Raw genomic sequence first — 11,044 nt, 5'->3', positions numbered from 1 at the left:
GAAGCCAAACAAACTTAATTTTACTATGTGTTGGCAAATACAATTCAGAGTTAGAATCTGGGGAACTGTGATTGACCATTGAGGAAATGAGATAGATTCACCTGCTTTATGGGTTTTCTTAGTCCTACAGCCAACATCCCTTTTCTAAATAATGAAAGAGCCCTTTTTGACCAAATGTTTTCTAATTATATTTATTTGTCATACAATATTTTGATAAAAATTTTAAAAGAAATAAACAAAAGACTTTTTGTCTATTTAAGATCCATTTGGGATAGATCCCAAATTTAAGGTTAATGATACAGAGTACTTTGCTTGACACACCAGGATCCTTCATTTTTAAGTTCATGCCTTAGGATCTCTGATCATCTATTTTTGTTTTTCAAAAAGGAAAAAAAAAAAAAAAAAGACCTCCCCCACCCCACATTGCTACTGTTAACTACATGTGTTTCTATGTAAAATTACCTTCAAGTGATATTTTTATTCTATTTTCTCATTAAATTTTTATTTTAATGGGTCTAAAAACTCTGTGACAGATTTTTGGTCAAGTTGTTTCCATTAAAAAGTACTGATTTTAAAAAATAATAACTTAAAACTGCACACACACACACACACACACGCACAAATGGTCCATAAAACATTCTCCTTTCTTCTGGAGGCTTTACAATGAATTGTTATCATCAACCAGCCTTTTACTATTAAACTTAAAAGTCCAATTGACACAAATAGTTGTGAGACCTTTCCTCTACCACTGATTAAGACTGGGGTGGCAGGTCCTGGGAGTGATGTTCATTTAGCCTTCTGAGCTTTCTGGAAGGACTTGCTGTCCCTACCAGCTCCGCTACCTTCTTGTCCACTGCTTTGATGACACCCACACCAATCTTCTGTCTCATGCCATGAACAGCAAAACAGCCTGGAGGGAGGATAGTCAGAGAAGCTCTCAACACACATAGGCTTGTCAGGAACCATATCAATGATGGCAGAATCACCAGATTTCAAGAACTTGGGGCCATCTTCCAGCATTTTGCCAGAATGACAGTCTTCTTTCTCTCAGTGAATCTGCAGGCAATGTGACCTGTGTGACCAACCAGCACAGGTGCATATCCAGCACTGATTTGGCCTGGATGGTTCAGTATAATCACCTGAGTCATGAAGCCAGCTGCTTCCACTGGTGGGTCATTTTTGCTGTCACCAGCCACATCACCTTGGCAAACGTCTTTGACAGATACGTTCTTGACATTGAAGCCAACATTGTCCCCCCAGGAAAAGGCTCACTCAAAGGTTCATGGTACACTTCAACAGACTTTACTTCAGTTGTAACACTGACTGGTGGAAAGGTGACCACCATGCCAGGTTTAAGAATGCCAGTCTCCACCAGGCCCACAGGGAGAGTACCAATACCACCAATTTTGTAGGCATCCTGGAGGAGCAGACACAAGGGCTTGTCAGATGGATGAGTTGGTGGCAGAATGCAATCCAGGTTCAAGTAGTGTGGTTCCATTGGCATTGCAGTCTTCACAGTTAACTTTCCATCCCTTGAACCAAGGTGTGTTTGCACTTGGCTCCAGCATGTTGTCACCATTGCAACCAGAGAATGGCACAAATGCTACTGTGTCAGGGTTGTAGCCAATTTTCTTGTTGTAGGTGCTGACTTCCTTAACAATTTCCTCATATCTCTTCCAGCTGTAGGGTAGCTCAGTGGAATCTGTTTTGTTAACACCAATAATAAGTTGTTTTACACCCAGCATGTAAGCCAGAAGGGCATGCTCACGGGTCTACCCTTTCTTGGAGAACCTGCTTCAAATTCACCAACACCAGCAGCAACAATCAGGATGGCACAATCAGCCTGAGATGTGCCTGTAATCATATTTTTGATAAAGTCTCTGTGTCCTGGGGCATCAGTGATGGTCACATAATACTTACTGGTCTTGAATTTCCACAGGGAGATATAAATGGTGACATCATGTTCACAATGTAACCTCCTTCTCAATTTTTTTGATAGTATTTTTGTCAGTCCCACCACATTTGTAGATTAGATAACCAGTAGTGGAAGAGTTGCCTGAATCTATGTGTCCAATGATGACGATGTTCATGTAAGTCTTTTCCTTTCCCATTATGGTTTAGGTTTAGCGGAGGTTTTCGTAACACCTGTGTTGTGGCAGCAAACCTGTTGCAAAAAAGCTCAAATAATATTTTTAAATTCTTTGATATCAATAGATTTTTTAATTAATATTTTAATGTTTATTTTTGAGAGAGAGAGAAACATGAGCACGAGTGGGGAAGGGGAAGAGAGAAAGGGAGACACAAAGTCAGAAGCAGGCTCCAGGCTCTGAGCAGTCATCACAGAGTCTGACGTGAAGCTTGAACACACGAACCTTGAGATCCTGATCTAAGCCAAAGTTGGACGTTTAACCACCTGAGCCACCCAGGCGACCCATCAATAGATTTTTTTAAGAAGATAATTTACTATTTAGAAGTATCCTCAATTAGCAAAGTTCAGTGGATGATATAATATTTCCAGTAGATTTTCTTAGAGATACACTCAAGAAGTGAGGGTATAATCCTAAAAAAAAAAAAAAAAATATTGACAAACTGAAACCAAAAACAAACAAAAAAGAATTATATATCATGACCAAGTGGGATTTCTCCAAGGTATATAAGACTGGTTCAACATATGAAAATTATTAAAATAATCCTCACATCAGCAGACTAAAATAGAAAAATCACATGATCATATCAGTAGATACAGAGAAAGCATTTGACAAAATACAACACCACTTCAGTATCAAAATTTTTGATAAACTAGGAAGAAAGGGGTAGTTCCTCAACTTGATAAAGAATATCTACAAAAAATTTACAAATAACATCATACTTAATGATAAGAAATATGAAGCTTTCCCACTGAGATCAGTTATAAAGCAAAGATGTCACCTCTCACCACTTCTTTTCAACATGTAGAAGTTCTAGCTAATGCAGTAAAGCAAGAAAAGGAAAGAAAAAGTATATGTATTGGGAAGGAAGATATAAAACTGTCTTCATTTACAGATGATATGATTGCCTATGTAAAACACTGAAAAAAATTCAGAAAAAAATTTTTTACTGGAACAAATAAACAATTATAACAAGGTGCAGAATACAAGGTTACTGTGCAAAGGCAATCTTTTTCATATATATCAGTAATGAACAAATGGAATTTGAATTTAAAAACACAATCCTATTTACATTATCATCCCCCAAATGAAATACTTTGTTATAAATCTAACAAAATAAGTAGAAGATCTACATGAAGAAAACGAGAAAACTCCAATGAATGAAATCAAAGAAGAGCTAAAAAAAAATAGGGAGATATTCCATGTTCAGTAAAAGGAAGACTCAATATTATCAAGATGTCAGTTCTTCACAATCTGATCTACAGATTCAATGAAATGCCAATCAAAATACCAAAAAGTTACAGTGTGGATATTGAGAGACCAAAGACCCAGAATAACTCAACATGGAATCAAAGTAGATCAAAGTTGAAGAACTGATGCTACCCAACTTCAAGATTTAATATAAAACTATAGTAATCAAGATAGTGCAGATTGGTAAAAGAAGAGATAACTAGATCAATGAAACAGAACAAAGAACCCAGAAGCAAAACCACATGAATACAACCAACTGATATCTGAAAAGGAGTAAAGGCAATGGAGTAGAGCAAAGATAGTCTTGCCAACAAATGGTGTTAGAACAACTAGAAACCCATATGTAAAAAAAGAACGTAGACATGCCTACACACTTCACAAAAATTAACTCAGAATAGATCACATACTTAAATACGAAACACAAAATTATAAATCTCTTAGAGGACATATAGGAGAATATCTAGATAATTGAGTATGGTAATGACTTTTAGATATGACACAGAAGGCATGTTACATGTAAGAAATAATTGATAAGATAAACTTAATTAAAATTAAACACTTCTTTGTGAAAGATCATGTCAGGAGAATTAGAAGAAAAGCCTCAGATTAGCAGAGAATATTTGTAACAGACACACCTGATAAAAGACTATTATCCAAAATATATAAGAACTCTAAAAATTCACAGTAAGAAAACAACCTGATTAAAAAATGGGCAAGGGACCTTAAAAGGCACCTCACCAGAGAAGATATACAGCTAGCAAATAAGCATATGAAAAGACACTCCACACTATGTGTCATCCTGGAAAGGCAAATTAAGACAACAATGTGATATTATTAGATATCTATTAGAATGCCCCAAATTTGAAATATTGACTACACCAAATGCTGGCAAAGATGTGAGGAAACAGGAAATCTCATTCATTGCTGGAGAGAATGCAAAATGGTACAGCCATTTTAGAAAATAGTTGGTGGTTTCTTACAAACCTAAACATGCTCTTACCATATGATTCAGCAAATGTGCTCTTTGGCATTTAACCAAAGATTGTAAAAATTTATGTCCATACAAAAACTTGCACATGGATATTTAGAGCAGCTTTATTAAAAATTGCCTGAACTTGGAAGTAACGAAGATGTTCTTAAATAGGTGAACAGATAAACTGTGGTACGTCCACAATGGAATATCATTCAGCACTAAAAAGAAATGAGCTATCAAGCCATGAAAAGGCATGGAGGAAACTTAAATTCATGTTTACTACCATGTGAGAGTTTACTGGAATTAGGGAATACTGATAGGATCCAATTTTTAAACTCTGATAAGGATTTTTCCCCTTTCTCTATAAAGTTTGTAATTCTTAAGGAATTATCCACACTGGTGTGGGAAGATACACATACTTTTAAAATAACTTTCTATTATATACGTCAATAAATGCAGGTAGCACATGTTCTACTTAGGGTCTCTTACATCAGCGTTTTATAGGTTTCTAGATTTATTTCTTCTGACTCTGAACATGATGGAAGGATGAGAGGGTGCATAAAAAGTTATAAAAAGCCACAAAATGAATTTCTTTAACTCTGCAAAATGTAGGGGTTAAAAGGTGTATAGGCAAAATACCTATAAATGAAAGCTATATTGAAAAATCTTTGTTATAATTTCTTTTAATGTTTATTTATTTGCTTTTGAGAGAGCGAAAGCACAAGTGGGGGAGAGAGAGAGAGAGAGAGAGAGAGAGACAGAATCTGAAGCAGGCTCCAGGCACTGAGCTGTCAGCACAGAACCTGATGTGGGTCTCGAACTCACAAATGGTGAGATCATGACCTGAGCTGAAGTCAGACGCTTAATCAACTGAGCGACCTAACTGCCCTGAAAAATCTTTCTTCTTAAATAGACTTATCCTTACATGAGATTGCAATGTGTACCTCTGGTATCATCCCATAGCTTGTACTACAAAGAATAACATATAAATTGTCATTTCCAGTTTTATAGTGATGGATGTTACATTTCAATAATACAAAACAAACTGAGAATGGTGTCTCATTCCTTTTATTAGTATGTTTTTAATGGCACCTAATTTCCCAATCCTTATGATGTATATTTATCTAAAAGATGTATTTGCATTTAAGAGAAAATAATACTTATGTAATTAAACTCACAGAAAGATAAAACTGCTCCAGCCTTAGATCGCCGTATGAGTGATGCTATGTAGTTTTTTTTAATTTATAAAACGTATGTATTTGAACTACTAAGCAAAGTGAAATTTAAATGGTAAGTTATGTGTTTTTCCTCATAGATACTCATAGATCACCTATATCTATGTCATTTCATAGCATAGTGCATAATAAAGGGTAACTGTGCCGCCTAGCTTATGTGTTGTTTGAAAAAAAGAAGAACTCAGAGGCAGTGTCTCTCCAGCTTCAGTCTGAAGTATGCATTTTGGTAACTGGCAAGCTGACAGGCAGAATCTCCTGCCTCAGAACTCACTGATAAGAGTTCTAGCTGGACAGAAAACACGTGCAAGAGCAAACTCAAAGGAAACTTCAATAGTGCCTTGATTATGGGAGAAGTAACTTCATGTATTTGAAGTCAAAGAATGCAACCGTAACATGCACATCATGATCTACTTCACTGGGCAGAAATTCTTTGTGGAACAAAGATCAAAGAATGCCAAATCACATTATGAAAATATTTTGTGCAAGGCTGCAAATAGAAACTAAGTAAATTAAAAATAAGAACAGCCTAATGATCACAGCAATATTTTGAATGTGGATATGTGAATCTACGTACGACATGAAGCAGTGAAAGGGAATATTCTATTTGCTTAACAAGATTTTGTGTTTTCCTTAAGTTTATTTATTTTGAGAGAGATGGTGAGTGAACATGCAAGTGGGGGAGGGGCAGAGAGAAAGGGTGAGAGAGAATCCCAAGCAGGCTCCAAACTGTCAGTGCAGAGCCCAATGCAGGGCTGGATCTCACGACCTGTGAGATCATGACCTTAACCAGAGTCCAGAATTAGATGTTTAACCAACTGAGCTACTGAGTGGCCTCAAGATTTCATATTTTTAAATGTAGTAAAATTACATTATCATTTCAGACCTATTACTCATTTGTCAACACTATCTGTAGATCTATAAATGCATTTATTTCCCTAGTGATTGCTTTCTTATCATATTCACTTTTTAAAACATATGTTTTTCTAATAATGATCATGTAATTAAATACTGTGTATTTGCCTCTGATGAGGTGAGAAAACTGATGAATAGGGCACTGAGATATTTGCAGAAGCCATTCTGAACACCTACTTAGAGAACTAGCAGATTCTCAGCGAAAAAGTTTACTAAAGCCATAACAAAACAGTGGAATACGAAAGTAAGTCAATGCACAGTTGAATGGGGGGAGAAGTAATTGAGAAACTAATAATGATGTAGGCTGGTACTGTACAATTCACTGGGTAGTCTCATTCATAGTACCATAGGGGATTTGTTGCATAATTTGACACACTCAGGTAATAGAATTGGTTAAATCTGATAAGCAGCAGCCTCTAATGGTACTACACAATCTGTTTACTCACAAATAGACCCAGCTTTCATTTGGAAAAACTGTATCAAATCCTGCTTTTGAGAGAGTACTGTAACAAGAGATGAAGGCAGATTATAGGATTATAAAGAAACAATCAGACTATCTGCTCGACAGTCAGTGGACACAAGAGTTATGGTGGCTTGGCATTGACAATGAAAAAGAACTGTGGTTCTTCAGATTTGTTAAAATGCAGGTTTATATGGAATATTAAAGTATAGTAGTGACATGGTTTTCACTGTAGAACATCTGTGCCAAATACACAATTCTGGTACCAATTTAAATGTAATGTATTTGTCCCTCACTAGCTGATATGCCCTGAAGACTTCTTCTTACACATTTACTTCAGAAAAATTGTTTCTACTTACGTTTCTTAAAGTGAATAAATTGTCTTCTACCAAGACTGTGGATGAACCGGATGATGCTGACACAGTACATATACATAGAAAATGACTATAATTGTTTGACAATAGAGATCAACTAGAGTTATACGAAGAGTTCAGGAAACAGAAATCTCTGCCCCAGCACTGTATGATGCAAATATATGAATAGATGGAATTGTTCTATATCTGTACTATGCGTTACAAAATACTTACAAGCCACACATTGCTACTGAGAACTTGAAATGGTGGTTAGTTTGTTACACAGAATTTTTAATGGATTTTAAGCTGATTTTATTTTTTTAATTTTTTAATATTTATTTATTTTTGAGAGAGAGAGAGACAGAGACAGAAAGAGTACGAGGAGGGGAAGGCAGAGAGAGAGAGAGAGACAGAATCCAAAGTAGGCTACAGGCTCTGAGTTGTCTGCACAGAGTCCAGTGTGGGGCTCAAACCTACAAACCATGAGATCATGACCTGAGCCAAAGTCAGACACTTAACTGACTGAGCCACCCAGGTGCCCCATTTCATTTTCATTTTATAGAGCCATATATAGCTAATGACTACATTTTTGGACAGAGCATCTCTAGAACATAAAATTAAAATAACTAGAAATAAGCAATTTATTAAATGATGGAGTTAAAAGGCAACACTTTAGCAGGGACTTTAGTCTTATAAACAAACACATAAATTTAAAAATTATATAAAGATAAATATATTTCTGTCTATCTACCTATCTTTCTATCTATCTATTTATCTATCTATCTATCTATCTATCTATCTATCTATCTATCTATATCTATTTCCCATCCTGACCAGATATTCAAAGTTCAGTATTCAGGTGTTCTTTCAGAAGTTCATAAATTTAATCAGAAGCCTAAGTACTTCCCATCTTTGGCTCTTCTATCCTTAGGGTATCCAAGTGTAGCTCTTCATGGACACATGTTGTTTTTAGAAACTCTAAGAATAAGGTCCTTATTTAAAACACCTAAAGAAAAAAAGGAAAGAGTAAGGTTCTCTCAGATCTCAGTCTTTATATTAGTAAATAAAACCTCTCCTAGAAGATACCCCACAAACTTTATTTATATTTTATTTATTGTATCAATCCACATGGGCAGAACTGGCTGCAGGGATTAAAAGGGATTGACTAACACTTGAAGACTGAATCACAGAAGAGAGGCTTGGGCAGAAAGGAAAAAGAGGAAGAACTCTTGAGTAGGGCACTAATGGTGTCTCCTAAGCATACTATTAATCCTGAAGAAAATCTCAGCTGAGTAGGGGAAATGAAAAAAAGAAAAATATGTAAAAATGCTTCATTAGAAATATAAAAATGTACCAAGGGCCTCCAGCGGTAGACAAGAGTGAAAGATGGTTTTTCAGTACTTGAGAAAAGGCTTTATGAAGGCACAAAGTTTGTCTTCTTTAGACTGAGACATATGGTATGTAGTGAAAAGTAGAAAGATACAGATCTGGAGGGCTTGCTAAGAGTTAGATCACTAAACCAAGTATGTCAAGATAAATATATGTGCCTCAAATCAGAAATGGTAGGTAATTGATGAGTAGTTTTCAATGGAGATGATACCATCAGACTAATTATTGTTACTAAAATATTTCATGTGTACCAAAGGGTAGGTAGAGTGTGGCAAAAACTTCTCCTGCTTACAAATAACTCTAACCCCAACCTGGTACTCCATGTTCCTTTCCAGCTTTATTTTACTTAGTAGAAATTATCACCTTATAATATATATTGAGCCACACACCATATGCTATGCCCTCCCTGTCAAAATCTTCCCAGTTATTTGACTATTCTCTCTCTCCCTCACCTACTCCACTCAAGCCACAGTGCTCTTCTTTCTGTTTGACACACATACTAGCCATCTTTCTCCTTGGAACATTTGCAATTGTCCTTTCCATTTGAAATACTCTTTAGATATTACAAGACTTCATCCTTCGCCAGTATTTATCAGGTTCAGTCTCAGAGGAACCATCCTGAAACCGCATATTTAATATTACAACTACCACCCTCCCCTAACCTAGCAAATTCTATATACATTTCTAGGTTTCATAATTTTTCTCATTGAACATATATATTTTGGTCAACATTCTAGATATCATACCAAATGAAAATTTTATATAGAATACTGTCTGCTTTTCTCACTGCTGTCTATCCATGTTAAGCACATAGCAGGTTCCTTATAAATATTACTAGAAAGAATATATTCACTCTTTATAACAACAATATGCCCATGACTGTATCTTGCTTACTAATAAGGTCTTTTGGACAGAAATTTTATGTTATTTGTTTATTTCAGGCTTAGCATTTTCTGTTTTATAAGACTAAGGCAAACAATTGTTAATATGCAAGTTGTGTTGGCAGACTATAAACTAGTGATACAGCAGATCATATGTGGTCCAGCTATAAGCTTTATTTGGCTTATTTCAGTTAATGAAACCTGAAAAAGGAAGTTATCAACCAATATTTATAAATAAATACATTTTAATATAAAATTCATAACTAACTAATAAAAGTGAGCTTACTTTCCTTCATAGTAATAATCAGTTAATGCCAACTATTGGTAGACAGGGTATATGTTAAAAATAGCCCCCATCCCCAACTCATTTCATTCATTTATATTCTTTGACTTGCTTTCTTGATATTTTAGTTTGTAACCTCTGGTATAATTAATGGAAAACTTCAGAAGAATGTGAAAATATTCTTTTCACCAAGTATTAGAATCTTTTCAGAGAAATTAGTTTTAATTTGCTTCTATTTTAAAATGAAATATAACTATTTGTTGATAGAATTTCACTCTTACTATATTAATGTGCATATTTTGATAATATTTATAATTATTTTGTCAATTCCACATATTAGCCAACTCAATAAATTAATTAACTTCAGCTCTCTAAATTAATTAAATCTACAACATCACAGAGTCCTGTTGTCTTTAATTAGTAAATGGCCCTAAGAAAACCTGGGCAGGAAACACAGGAACATAGCAACAGGATCGGGAGGCTGGAAAGCACAAAGAGCGGTTGATAGACTTGAAATATTCTTCCATGTCGGTATTTCCAATACATTTTAAAGGGCATATAAGGCTGTGACAGCTTTTCAGCTGAAAATACATTTGAAGGAACTTGAAAATGTAATGTGTGCCACAGTGAGAAGGTACATATCGTGTTTATTCACCCAAGAAACACAAAGGCAGGCCAACCTTTCACCTGGCTTCAACACAGATTCAGTCTCTCTTTATTAGACACTTTATAAGACCGTGACTATACTTCCTGAAAGTTAGAAACATTCAAAGAAGTGACTTAAACTTTACTGTGCATCTGCATGTTTAAAAGTATGTACAATGTTGGGGCACCTGTGTGGCTCAGTGGGTTAAGTGACTGACTTTGGCTCAGGTCATGATCTTGCAGTTTGTGAGTTCGAGCCCTGGGTTAGGTTCTGTGCTGACAGCTCAGAGCCTGGAGCCTATTTTTGATTCTGTGTCTGCCCCTCCCACTCACGCTCTGTCTTTCTCTCTAAAATAAATAAACATTAAAAGATTTAAGAAAAGTATGTACAATGTTTGAAATTTATTGATGACATCAACCTACTAAAGAAGAAAGAAGAGTAATTCAGAAAAGGGGACTATAATTGTAGGATCAAATGTCCCTGACAAGGTAAAAGTCAATGATTCTAAAGATCA

At 35.4% G+C, this 11,044-nt stretch overlaps 1 pseudogene; it reads right to left on the bottom strand.

Moving 5' to 3' along the window:
* Window positions 1–786: 786 nt before the first annotated feature.
* Window positions 787–2,111, bottom strand: LOC124512257 (elongation factor 1-alpha 1-like; annotated as a pseudogene).
* Window positions 2,112–11,044: the final 8,933 nt, after the last annotated feature.

Source organism: Lynx rufus, unplaced genomic scaffold (genome assembly GCF_022079265.1).
Source record: "Lynx rufus isolate CCGP_SWC_20201006 ecotype Redwood Valley unplaced genomic scaffold, mLynRuf1.p SCAF_1, whole genome shotgun sequence".
In the NCBI taxonomy this organism is placed as follows: Eukaryota; Metazoa; Chordata; class Mammalia; order Carnivora; family Felidae; genus Lynx; species Lynx rufus.
The sequence above is the reverse complement of the archived record's forward strand: the minus strand, read 5'-3'. Positions and strand labels throughout refer to the sequence as shown.